This window comes from Hemicordylus capensis, chromosome 4, assembly GCF_027244095.1.
Source record: "Hemicordylus capensis ecotype Gifberg chromosome 4, rHemCap1.1.pri, whole genome shotgun sequence".
In the NCBI taxonomy this organism is placed as follows: Eukaryota; Metazoa; Chordata; class Lepidosauria; order Squamata; family Cordylidae; genus Hemicordylus; species Hemicordylus capensis.
In genome coordinates this window covers 251,906,562-251,920,236 of record NC_069660.1, presented here as the reverse complement: position 1 = coordinate 251,920,236, position 13,675 = coordinate 251,906,562, and the positions used below count along the sequence as shown (strand labels likewise).

Genomic DNA, 13,675 nt, shown 5'->3' with positions numbered 1-13,675 from the left:
GGCGACAAAAGGGAGAACAAGAGACAGTTGCGAGTTCGCGCCGCTCTAACAGCTACTTTCCTTTCTTGAAGTTATACATTAGAGGGAGATTATCCTAGGCGTCGGGGATTCCGCTGCTAATGACGATCGTCTCACTCTCCTTCTGCCGTCCTTGCAGGCTTTCTGCGGACGACCCGGTTTCAGGGGGCGGGGCTTTATTTGTAACAAGGCTGATTGAACCACAGGACGGACGCGTTTGAGATCTGCCTAGCTTCACTTCTCGGTATGAATGAATATTTCATCTAAGCATGTGCAGAGCACACAAACACACCCCAACCAAGGAATCACATCTAGCCAATCACTTCTAGCATTAGGATCGGTGGTGGTAGTAGAAAAAAATATATATGGAGGGAAGCACAGAAGGGGCAAACTGTGCATTTCAGGGGGCGGGGGGAGAATTTCGCATGTTAGATTTAAAAATAAATAAATAAAATAAAAATAAAAATAAAGGTGCATTTCGCATTATTGCTTAAATCCTGAACATTAAGAAATGGATTCGTGGGGAGCTGTTCTTTTATTTATATAAAGCACTAAGTACTGTATGCGCTTTTCAAGTGACCACAAGGGTCCAGCAACGGGGCGTGGTGGTGGTGAGGCAAGCTATTTGTCTTGGGGCCACTTGCTCACTCCCCACAGCGTCTGTCACCCATAAGAAGAACTTCCAGGACATGGAGTCTAGAAGAAATGTGCCTTTTGACTGCGAACTACCCTGAGCCATTTTGTGATTGCGTGGTATACAAATGAAATAAGTATTGTTTGTTTTAAAAAAAAGAAGAGTTGTGGATCTGAAAGTAGAGAGGAAAAGGTAAAGTGTGCTGTCAAATCGATCTCGACTCCTGGCGCCCACAGAGCCCTGTGGTTTACCATTGCCTCCTCCCGCGCAGTATGAGACGATGCCTTTCAGCATCTTCCTATATCGCTGCTGCCCGATATAGCAGCAGCGAGCGGGAATTCAAACCGGGAACCTTCTACTTATTAGTTAAGCATTTCCCCGCTGCGCCACTTAAGGTGGTCGAACGGAGGGAAGAAGAACAATAATTATGCAACAGAGCCTAGGATCACAACTTCGAGTTTCTTTCCCCAAGTATATGCATCATGCACTTGCCAGTTTTTGTTTCTCTGGAAGCAACGGTGTTATTTCTGTAGGTGATGCCACCCTCTTAGCCTCTCCTGAGCAGAACATCCACGATTCAGAATACTGCTGGATTTGGACTGAGGTTATCAGCCATGAAACTTCATAGGCTGCTGCGAGAGTAAAACGGGATAGATAACCTTAACTCCTCAGATGAATAACAGGATATAAATAACACACACACTTTTACATAGAAAACCCCAAACAACCGAAATGTCTGCCTATCTTTTTCTCTCCTTCTCCTCTCTCTTACATACAGTCTTCAAGACTCAAGTCATGGGGTGTTAGGGTCTTCAATTCCACGCTTTCTTCTTTGACACTGCTCCAGATTACAAATACATCAGTTTGACATCACTATAACGTGGCCTCTGTTTGGATTATTTAAAGACAGCTTGTTCAGGCTGGCCCCAGAATAGATTGGCATAACACGTGTGCCCATGTGCCTTAAATCTGGAGGTAGTGCCTTTGGTTACAAATAAAGTTGTTGCAGCAAGTAGAGACCAGTGTTCTTAACTAGTTGACTGACTTCCATGGAATTTACTTCCAAAGTATGCGCACTCTGAGTCTGAAGCAAGTTCCACTGAGTTCAGTGACACTACCAGTGATGTAGTTGCAAATTCAGACGTGCAGGAGATCTCCATGACACTGACAGCCCCCATGGCCAGGGCCGACGAGAGGCGGTGGGGGCGGGGGGAGAAGCCGGTACAACTTACCGGGGCCGGCGGTCTGGAAGGGGTCCCGGCAAGGGATGCCAAAAACTGGGGGGGCGGATTTTGTTCACCCGAACCGGGGCCCGAACCATCTCTCGGCAGCCCTGCCCATGGCCATACCCACCCCAATAGCCAGAGAAGACGAGAAGTACCGGGGCTCCCTGCGCGTCCGCCCTCCACTACAGCCATGCTTACTACCAAAGTACTTGCGTACAGAATTGCAGCTTTATGATGGGAGCTATACTTCCCCACCCCTGAACAAATCGCCGCAGGAAAGACCATCCAGATCGGAAATGCGGCTGGGCGCGCACCACCATTTCGATCCGAATTCTCCTTCTCTCCGCGCTGCACTTAAGAAAAAGCAAGCACGCCAGAGTCAGTGACACGCACGAATAATGAAAGTTACGTCTATTTCCCTCAGTAGCAAGTCCTATTGACAGTGATGCGATAGGAGTCTTAAAAAAACCAAAAGAATAGGAACAAAATAGTGGGTTCCTTCAGTTAGGGGCTATAATTGTGTATACTCCTCGGCCTCAAAGTTCCTAGGAAACGTGGAGTTGTGCTCGGCTCCGGGTCGCAGCAGCGTCGTCCCGTCTCCCGCACCGCATATACAGGATAGGGAGACGTGCAACATTGAGCTGTTACGCACCTGCTCAGAACACCCTTTTCTAGAGACTGCAAAGGTTGGATTTTTGCGTGGGAGGAAAATCAGAGCAGTTCTTCTTGCCTCTCATTGGAAGCGACACCTCGGGGGGCGCGAGCGAGCTCATAACCAATCCAGGTTTTTCCCCCCCTCCAAAGGAGGGAAGATTGGGAGTGGAAGCCCTGTCGTGCCTGAGGGTCTGTGTTGCAATCTGGGGGAGGAGGGGAAACTTCCCCGAGCTCCCGCCTGCTCCTATAAGAGGAGAACCCCAGAAAGCGGTTCACTTCGTCGTCGTGGGTATGGCCATTCTTCAGCAGGCAGGAGGAGAAGGCGAAGAAGACCCAGAAAGTTCTGTTTCCTGGGCTAGCGGGCGACGGATGCCAAAGCGAAGACTGGCGGCCACGCTTCCTTGCCTTCAACGCCGAGGCATGCCCGCCAAAATCGGCTCCCTAGCCTAGACCCGCGGCGGGGCATTTGCTCGGCTGACGCGTCGTCCTGACCCGCGCTCTGGAGGCTCTTGGCGTACAGCGCGAGGCTTCTCTAGCGAGGCGCAGCGGAGGAGAATGCAAGGCGGAGGTACAGCCACGCTGGCTTGCGCGTCCGCTCGGCTCTGGCCAAGGTAAGGAAAAACATCTCTGCAGGTCGCGCCCGCCCTGGGGAGACGCCGGTCGGCACATCTGGTCCTTTAGCGCCTTGTGGGAGGGGAGGAGACCTTCTGCAGCGCAGCCAAGCCGAGGGAAACGCTCTTTCGGTGCCCCCGCGTGGTGCTTGTTGCAACCTGAACCGAGCCTTTTGGCGACTTGCATTTTGCCAGCTTGTTCACAGCTGCGTGATAGGCGGAAATTCAACAGGCGGGGCATTTCGAGCATGAGGTTTGAGCGGGAATTACTTTTTGTTGAATTTCTGCAAGTCGCCGTACCTCTGCCAGTTAAACAAAAAATCCAAACCAAGAGTTGGCAACCCGGCTGGCTTTCGGGTGCAAGGCTAGAGTAGTGAATTCAGCCAGTGAAGGCTCTTATTCGAACAAATGGGCTGGCTGGCACTTTTAATGCAAAGCATACAAGTAGCAGAAAGAAAGTGCAACTTGAGAGCAGTTTTAAAAGAATGGGGCTGTAGTTCATGCTTTTACTTTATCCTTGTCTGGGACTCGCCAGAGGTTGGGACTGAGAGACTGATGTTTAAAGTGTATGTGTGTGTGTGTGAAAAGAAACAATAAATACTGGCTTAACCCACGCAGAGCATCTGCGCACTACAACTTCATTGCTCCCCTCACCTCAGAGATCTCTCCACCTTCAACTGAGCCGCATTCCTGCTCCTCCTCCTCCATCCAGTTGTTTCCACCCCCCTCACCCATCTTGGTCATTCCTCCATCCCTTTACTCCATCCTCCTCACCCCTCTTGGTCATGGCTGCAGTGTTGCTGGCGCCTATTGGACAAGCTGCAGCAGCCCCCTATCCCCAGAGACCTCCTCATCCAAGCACCGCTCCTGCTTCTCCCCACAGGAACAGCAGCAGTAGCAGTGGTTGACTGGGCCCTTCCTCACTGCTGCCACCGCCATGGCTGCTCATTCCCCTCAGGCCACTGACAGGCCCAGGCCTGTCCCTTGCCTGCCTGACTCACTCTGCCAATGGCCTCAGTAGCCCAAACAGCAGCAGTGGTTGACTGGGCCCTTACTTGCCGCTGCTGTTAAGCCACTTGGTTCCCTCAGGCCGTTGACAGGCTTGGGCCCATCCGTCACCCTTCCTTCTTTCTCTCTTCCCCTCCCTTCTTTTTCTCTCTTTCTCACTCCTCCGCTCACTCTTCCCCTCTCTTCTTTCTCTCTCTCTTTCTCTCTCCCTTCCTGGGTTAACAGATCTTGTTCATATTGTTTCCTCATCTAATTCACTCTATAGCAGTCTCCTTCTCCTGAAGGGGCTCTTTCCTCCCTCACAACCCCTCTCTTCTCAGACTCCTGCCATCTATCTATCTATCTATCTATCTATCTATCTATCTATCTATCTATCTAGATTTCTCTCTACAATCAAGAATATCTTCCAACCAGTAACAGTTGCATTCCAACTGATCTTAATCATCACAGACTCCTCCTCCCTATCTGCACATGGAATCCCCACTGCCCAATCACCATGGTGCTTCTGCTCTCAAAGGCTCTTCCTCCCTATCTGCATATGGAATCCCCACTGCCCAATGATCTCGGTGCTTCTGCTTGCCAACTCTCGTGAGAGCTGCCATGCATGGGATTAGCCATGGGTACGCCTTAGAGAATTTTATATTTAGATGTTTGTGACCCTTTTATTTCCTTTTATACCCATTATATAATTTCGCTGCCACCACCAAATTAAATCCAAAACTTGTTTTAATATCTATTTTATTCTGCTGTTTTTATTGTCCTGTATTTTAATTTGTAACTTGTAAATATTTTAAATTTTGTACGCCGCTTAGAGGTGTACATATCAGGCGGTATAGAAATATGATAAATTAATTAATTAATTTGGGAATCAAACTCTGGTATTGTGCAAGAGCTGTAATGTGGGGAGAAACAGACATAGCTGAAACAGTTTTTCAAATTCAAAACCAAAGAAAATAACTGTATTGTGGTGCAGTAGCTTCAGTAGTTTATATTTTCTACAATATAGTGTCACACACATACTAACATAGGAAGCTGCCATATACTGAGTCAGACCATTGATCTATCTTGCTCAGTATTGTCTACACAGACTGGCAACAGCTTCTCCAAGGTTGCAGGCAGGAATCCGGTAAAGATTCCCCTTTATAAGCAAAGGGGGATTCTCTACCTTAAATGGGGTTGGGGGGCAGGTGAGAGGGCACCTTACCCACTGTGACGGCTCCACGGCAGTGCTACCTCTCAGCCTTGCTGGTGCTCCCCCCCACATTGCGGGCCTCTGTGCATGTGTGGATGCACACATGACATTTGTGTGACCTCTGCGCATGCACAGAGGCAATTTACATCACTGGGCAAATTGTGGTGCAGGGAGGAGCGCTGGTGGGGCTGAGAGGGGCTGTCACAGCAAAGCCTCCACTGCTACCACTGGGGAGCTGCCGCCACAGATGCTTGATTTGTGGAGGTATTCCCAGATGTGTACAACCTACCCACCAACCTCCAATTTCCAGCCTCAGTCCCAGGCACGGAGCGAACCAAGCGGTGGCCCAGGTGCTGCCTCTGCCGCACCCCCCCGCCCAGCCCAGCCTCCTGCATCTGATATCAGACACAGGGAGCTTAAAGCTATGCCCCCACGTGCTGTGCGGCCCCATTTGGGGAGCAAAACCACGCACCCCATGTCTGACGTCAGGTGCGGGAGGCATGTCTGGGGTGTGAGGCGCGGCCCCTGATTGGTGGCGGCCTGGGTTTATTGAATCCGTTTGCCCTCTGGTGGCTCCGCCCCTGCTCAGTCCTGCTTTGGAGGCCCTAACCAGAGATCCTCTCCCTAGCCCTAACCATCCCTATCTCTGGCTCACCCAAGCCCAATCTAACTCTGGCTCCTTCCAGCCCTATCTAGTCTGGTTCCTCCAAGCCCTATCTGAGAATGTTAGTTAGCTCCAACTGGATTTTATAGATATCTGTTCACTCCATTCCAAAGCCCCTCCCTTAGGAATTCTCTCCAGAGGAGGTTCCTAAGTTTAAATTCCTTTTGACTGTGTTGTACTAGCCAGTCACCACAATTCTGTACTGTTATGCCTTCTATCTTTGTTTGTCCTACTTCTGGTTGGGTCAGGTAGCAAGCAAAATGGGAGAGGTTATTGCAGTTCCTTTTGGTATCACTGTGAGTCTGTTTTTCTATGGATCTCTTCATGAAAGATTTTGGAAGGTAGGCAGTTACCTTAAGTACCATGAGTTATTTCTCTCTCACTTCTGCTAGTTTGACAAGAAGGTACCAAGATCAAAAAGAAAAAACATGAAGGATAGGACATCTTGAAGTGGTAGTGCTTGTTCTGTGAATTTCTAGTGTTGAGGAAATCATGTTTGTTCTAGCCTTGTTAGCATTGTGTAGCTAACATCTGGTCACCCTCATCAAACTAGGTGCCATATGCACAACACTGTCGCTGTAATAGAGGTGCTGAAAATAGCTCAGAGTTTCTGTTCACATCCAGCAAGCTCGGCAGACAGGTAGTATCACTGCAACCTCTTTCTATGCATTATTCATTCATGGTTGTCAAGTTGAGAAAGTATGGTTTATTGTTCTCCCTATCACAAGTGCTCATATAGAAGAACATAAGAACAGCCCTGCTGGATCAGGCCAAAGGCCTATCTAGTCCAGCATCCTGTCTTGCACACTGGCCCACCAGATGCCTCTGGGAAGCCCACAGGCAAGAACTGAGGGCATGCCCTCTCTCCTGCTGTTGCTCCCCTGCAACTCGTATTGAGAGGCTTGTGCCTCTGAGGCTGGAGGTGGCCCACAGCCACAAGACAGCCATTTATAAACCTGTCCTCCATGAATTTGTTTAAGTCCCTTTTAAAGCCATCTATGCTAGTGGTTATCACCAAATCCCAATGCAGAGAATTCCATAATTAATTATGCGCTGTGTGGAAAAAGTACTTCCTTTTCTCGGTCTTAAATTTCCTGGCCTTCAGTTTCATGGGAAGACCCTTGGTTCTAGTGTTTGAGAGAAGGAGAAAATTTCCTCTCTGTCCATTTTCTCTACTCCATGTATAATTTATACACCTCTGTCATGTCACCCCTTAGTTGCCTCTTCTAAACTAAAAAGCCCCAGATGCTGTAGCCTTGCCTCATAAGGAAGGTACTCCAGGTCCTTGATAATCTTGGTTGCCCGCTTCTGCACCTTTCCCAGTTCTACTATGTCCTCAAGATATGATGACCAGAACTGCATGAGTACAGTGGCCAGACCATAGATTTGTATAAGGGCATAATAATTTTAGCAGTTTTATTTTCAACCCCCTTCCTAATGAAAAGCATGGAATTTGCCTTTTTCACAGCTGCCACGCACTGCGTTGACACTTTCAATGAGCTGTCGACCATGACCCCAAGATCCCTCTTCTGGTCAGTCACTGACAGCTCAAACCCCATTAGTGTATATGTGAAGTTGGGTTTTTTTGCCCCAATATGCATCACTTTACTCTTGCTTATATTGAACTGCATTTGCCATTTTGTCGCCCACTCCCCCAGTTTGGAGAGACCCTTTTGGAGCTCCTCACAATCTGTTTTGGATTTCACTACCCTAAATAGTTTGGTATCATCTTCAAACTTGGCCACCTCACTGCTTATCCCAACTTCTAGATCATTTATGACTAAATTAAAAAGCACCAGTCCAAGTACAGATCCCTGGGGGACCCCACTTCTTACTTCCCTCCATTGTGAAAACTCTTCATTTATACCTACCCTCTGTTTCCTGTCCTTCAACTGTTTAGCAATCCACACATGTACCTGTCCCCTTATCCCATGACTGCTCTCTCTCTGCTAAGAGAGAGATTCTGAAACAGATACAAGGAGTCTGAAACTCATACAACAGGATTTATCAGATTTTATTTATAAAGTACTCACAATTACTAGGCAGCATGCAATTAAATCCCCCCCGCCCCCGTATCTGCAGTTCTTCTATATGGCCTGTTCTATATGTTTAACAATTTTGTCCTTAAATATGCTTTCCATCAATTTACCCAGCACATAGGTTTAGCTAGCTGCCCTGTAGTTTCCTGGATCCCCCTGGATAACTTCTTGAAAATTGGAATGACATTATCTACTTTCCAGATCTCAGGTACAGAGCCTGATTGTAAAGACAAGTTACATATATATTTTTGCTAGGAGACCGGCAATTTCACATTTGAGTTCCCTAAGAACTCTTTGGATGCCAGCTGGCCCTGGCAATTTGCTCATTTTAAGTTTTTCAATACAGTTGAGAACATCCTCTCTTGTCACCTCTAATTGGCCCAATTCTTTTGCCTCTAAGCCTGAGAAGCTCAGTTCTGGAGTGGGTATATGATCAGTATCCTCCACCATGAATCCAGATGCAAAGAATTCATTCAGCTTCTCTGCAACTTCCTTATCCTCCTTAATAATCCCTTTGCATCCTTACAGAGGCATATCTAGGCAAAATAGCGCCTAGGGCAAGCACTGAAATTGCGCCCCCTGTCCAAACATCTGACACCCATCTTTCAGATAACTTTACCATCATATCAGCTGAAAAATACAAGTCAAGCTCATTAATCTTTTAAAATTTCAAAACTATTTAGCAGTGGACGTAGCCAGACCAAAAAATGCTGGAAAACTACAAATTTCAGTATGCTGGGGCTCATGAAATACCCAAATACTATGTGGAGGTGTACTTGGAAAACTAATGTCTAATTCTCTACTATGCATTGTAGCATCACTATTACATAAGTTTTAAAAATAAATGGAGAATTTGGCTTTTCCCAGATACTCTGAAAATAATTAAAGGATATGCAGAGTAAACTGTGTCACTGCTTGGAATTTATTGTAGTATTTCAGAAAGACACATTTAACTCACTTATCATAAGAAGCAAAGTAAGAGCAAATGAATACAATCCTAGCTCATAAGCTTCAGCTCATTATTCACAAGCCCTGATTCTCTGTACATAGTGCCAAACTGAATATGTGTATAGTGACTTATATTATATATATATTTTAAAAAAATACCTGTAGCCCCTCTGGGGGCTTCCTAAAGGCTGTGGGGTGGGTCTGCAAAGGTTCCCCCACCCCTCAATGGCCTCTAGGGCTTTGCAGGGACCATTTGAGCATGTGCGGTGGCCATTTTATATATATATTCCAAAATGGCAGCTGAAAACAAAATGGCTGCTGTGCATGCTCAAATGGCCTCTGCAAGGCCTGGAATGGCCTAGGGCCTCACAGAGGCCATTTGAGCATGCACAGTGGCCATTTTGTTTTTGGTGGCCATTTAAATTTTTTTTTTAAATTAATTTTTTAAAATGGTGTCCCCCTTCAGGTGGCGCCCGGGGCACGTGCCCTGCCTGCCCTACCCTAGATACGCCCCTGCATCCTTATCACTTAAGGGAATGATGATGAAAGTGTAGTGTAGCCTTTCCTTCCAATGACATCTCTCACTAAATCAGCTGGATGCTCAGTTTCCTGTTTTGCTCTAGAACAGGCCAAGGATATATGCTCTAGCTAGTTCCAGTGCCCACAGGAATATGGACAGGGCACTCCAGGTGCTTTCCTTCTATAAATCTTAGTGATGGGAACTGAAGCAAGAGCAGACGAGGGAATATGTTTCTCTGTCCACATCTTTAGCCTTCCTTCTAGTCAATCAGTTTTAAATTGTAAAATTGCAGATACGGAATTTTGTTAAAGAAAAAATAATTGCTTGGTGCTTACTAATTGTGGGTGCTTTATAAATAACAGATGATGATGATGAAGGTAGCAGCTGTCTGCTTTTCAGCCATGTATCCAGAATCTTCTTGTATGTGTTTCAGACTCTTTGCAGCTGTTTCAAAATCTCTCTCTCACGCTTGCACACGTTAAGACTTTTCTATATAGAGGACACAAATAAAAGAAAGTTAGGTATGCTTAAGTCTCAGGACACTTGTCTTTCCAATTAGGTGCTTTGTGCAGTTGCTTCAACTTCCCAAGTGTCTTCTATGTATTGTAGTTCTTTCTTACAATTTATTTTAGGATTTGTTTCAAACAAATGGATCTGTCCTACAATTAGATCTTCACAGATGGCTTAGTGTCGCCCAACAGAGCATTTCTGTTTTAATAGCATAGTGAAGTCACTTTCTGAAATTCTTCACAAAATTCTTTCTGTGGCCTCAATAGGAATACTGGCAAAGGAACCATAGGAAATGATGCTGGAAAAGTAAGCTATGAGCACAGTGTAAAAAAACAAAAAAGGAGAAAATTCAACAAACAGAATAATAATGTAGTGCAGGGGTTCCCAACTTTGAATTCCCAGATGTTGCTGGACAACTCCCATAATCCTCAGCCTTCTACCATTGAATTTTGGGGTTTTGGCCAACAGCATCTAGGGACCTAAGATTGGGAACCCCTTGTATTGTCCATCAAACAAAAATTCCATGGAGACTGGAAAAAGAAATTGTTGGCGGGGACTATAGACAGGTTCTTTTCTGTTGCGGCACCTTGATGTTGGAACACATTCTCAGAACAGCTTTGCCATTCTCCCTCCCTCACATTAAAACAAAAACAGAAAGCTCATCTTTTTGGAAAGACTTTTTAGGGTGTTATCTGCAGTTGTATCTGGTAGGTTTGCATCTTTTAAATTTTTTTAACTTTCAATGTTTAAATCTGGTTTTAACTGGGTTCTATTTTTCGGTATGCTACTTATTTTATTACATTTTATCATGTTGACCATTTTTGTGAGCTGCCTTGAGGATTATTGTACTGGAGGGACAGGATATAAATATTTAAAATAAAATAAATTTTAAATAAATCTCTTTTATTCACTGTAGCCTCTTGCAGATAATATGGGGAAAGGGGAATTGCATGCATCTGACCTCCACACATTCAAAAGAGGATTGAAAAGAGTCCCTGTGCCTACAACTGAATGCATGTAGGGCTTTTATATTCATTTGGGCCCCCTTCTTTTTTAGGGATCCTGATTGCACAAGACCCCTCATAATGTGCATTTTTATATGTGGTGGTTCACATCTGACTATGAATGACTGGACACATGATCCCATTTCTCCCTTTCCACGGGGCTGTTGCCTCTTGCTCGATGCCTCTTGTTTCTCCATTCCCATTGCATATGGCACTATCTAGGGATGTGCATGAATCAATTTGGCACGGCATGCCAAACCGTTTCAGTGATGTGGGGGAGCAGTACCTTTAAGCATGAGTAAAGCAGGTTTTTACCTGCTCCTGCGGCACCCCACCGATTTGCTAGGCGTGACCCTACATTGCTCAGAGGTTTGCACGTAGACGTGGGGCTTCACCCAGCAGCCTGTGCGCTGTGGTGGGACTCGGGCTGTGACGGAACGCAGGCTGTGCGCAGGATGCTGGCTGAAGCCCTGTGCTCGCGCACAGAGCAGCAGCGCGGTGCTGTGCCAGGAAGAGTGGTGGGGCAGTGGAGGAGCAGGCAAGGACCTTCTTTACTCATGCTAAAATGTACTGCTCCTCGCCCCACTGAAACATTTTTGCACATCCCTAGTACCATCTGATTGTGCTATGAATTTTTTTTTGTTTGACAGCCCTCTCTCCCATTAGCCCAGTGTTCTTTATTGCAAGGCCTGAGAGCCAGCGGTGGCTCAGATCAAACCTAAGTGTGACATTCTGACTAATTTTTCCTTAGGTCTGTGAGAAGTTTCAGCTGATTCTGGATACAGGCGAACGTCGCCATTCACGGATCCAACATTCGTGGTTTTGCATTTCTGCAGTTGGGTAATTGACACCCGACCTTGGCATACGCGGGGGAAAATACTGTTCACAAAGGGTTAATGCTGCATATCTGTGGGTTCGGGATAGCTGCAAATGACCTCCGAGGCAGTTGCCATTTTGAGGCGAAGAGCCATTTTGTGGCTCGTTTGTTTTAAAAAATAAAACTTGATTTTTCATGGAAAAAACCTCTTGATTTGGGACTTTTGGGGGGCACTCCTGAACACCTGGAGACTTGTGAAGCATGGTAGGGCACTCCCCCCCCCATTTTAGGGCCCCTTTTCACCATTTCCGCAGCCTCCAGGAACCTAACCCCCTGAGTCCCATTACCTTAATGACTCGGTATCCGCGGTTCCATTATTCACAGTTGTAGCAGAGAATGGAATCGCCATGGATACTGGGGTTTACCTGTGCTCCATTCAGCCCCCTGGCACTTCACAGAAGCAGCCATTCTCACTGCACAGTACTGCGGTTTGACCAGCACTGGTGGGGTTCCATTATGGGAAACCGAGTTATGTTGAGTCTACTATGTAAATAGTAGTAGTAGTAGTTGAGCCCCAGCATGATCTTGGAAGGCACACATGGAGTGCTCTGAGGGACTGCACTTCCCAGCACTCTGTGCATGTCTTCGAAGGTGGCTCCGGGGTTTAACAGAGATCTGTTTCTCTTAAAGGAATTCCCTTGGTGCTGGGGAAAATGGAACACTGTATGCAGGTCAGTGTGGTGGGAAATGGCTGTCACACTGAAGTGTGGTGGGTTTTTTGGGTTTTGGTCCCCACTTGGAAAAAAATGACAATCACTGCGTTCAGCCCTCCTTGTCTCAGTTCTCAATCTCTCCTACCTTTTCTTAAGCCTCTTCCATCTACTCTTCTGGAAGGTACTTCTAGTCCTTTTCTTGCTGTTCATGCTTCCATAATTCATCTTGCCTCTGAGTTCCCTGTCCTTTAGCTTTCCTTTCTCTTAGAACCTCTTCCCACTCCTCATACTGCTCCACAAAGCTACACCTGCCCCTAGGTCTTGTGCAAGATTTGAATCCCAGCCAGACTGACAACTTTACCCTTTCCCAGAAGCTGGACAGGAACTGTAAGCATTCTGACAGATTCGTTTCCTGCTCATTTTGACAAGTTCTGTGCCACTTCATAAATTCAGTCAATTGGTATGAGAAGCTTGACTGCCACATGGAAAATATTTTTAGATTGTGAGCCCTTTGGGGACAGGGAACCATCTCTCTCTTTTTAAAATGTAAACTGCTTTGAGAACTCTTTTTGTTGTAAAATGGTATATCAGATTAATAATAGATAAAAGGTGCTGGAGACTAATAGTCTTTCCCCCAGTCTTCTCTTTGCAACCCTTAGATCTTTTTATTTCGTACTTAGTGACATTTCTTGGTATAAAGTTGGCCATAAATATATTGGCATACTATGAAGTTGTACGTGTACCCATTGCAGTACCATGAATCTGTACTAGGAATAATTTATCCATGATCTTAAAATAGTTGTGAGAGAGGACAAAATGTGACTAACAGCAGTGTCAGCAATTACTTGGTCTGGAATATGTTTTAATATAGCCAATAATCCATCTTCATGAGGACGGTTGTGAAAAGGGATTTTACATCTAAGGTGGCTAGTGTTGGAGATACAGCTCCTGATGGCGTTGACTCTTCACACCAGCAACCATATTGACCTCTGGAGGCATTAGGGTAGAGACAGTCAGTAAGGGCATTCCCTCTCTGACTACCGTTCTCTACTCTACTCCCCCTTTGTTAGACTGATAGTCTCAGGTTTCATTCTCTCACCTGGAGAGAGACAAACTT

At 46.1% G+C, this 13,675-nt stretch overlaps 1 protein-coding gene across 2 annotated transcripts in view; it reads left to right on the top strand.

The window, feature by feature from the left end:
* Nucleotides 1-2,747: 2,747 nt before the first annotated feature.
* Nucleotides 2,748-13,675, top strand: part of LOC128325119 (opsin-5-like) — a 65,695-nt gene continuing 54,767 nt past the window's right edge. For both annotated transcript variants that reach the window (XM_053250593.1, XM_053250592.1), the window contains exon 1: nt 2,748-3,143. The gene's annotated coding sequence lies outside the window, so the exon portion shown is untranslated. The remainder of the gene's footprint in view (nt 3,144-13,675) is intronic.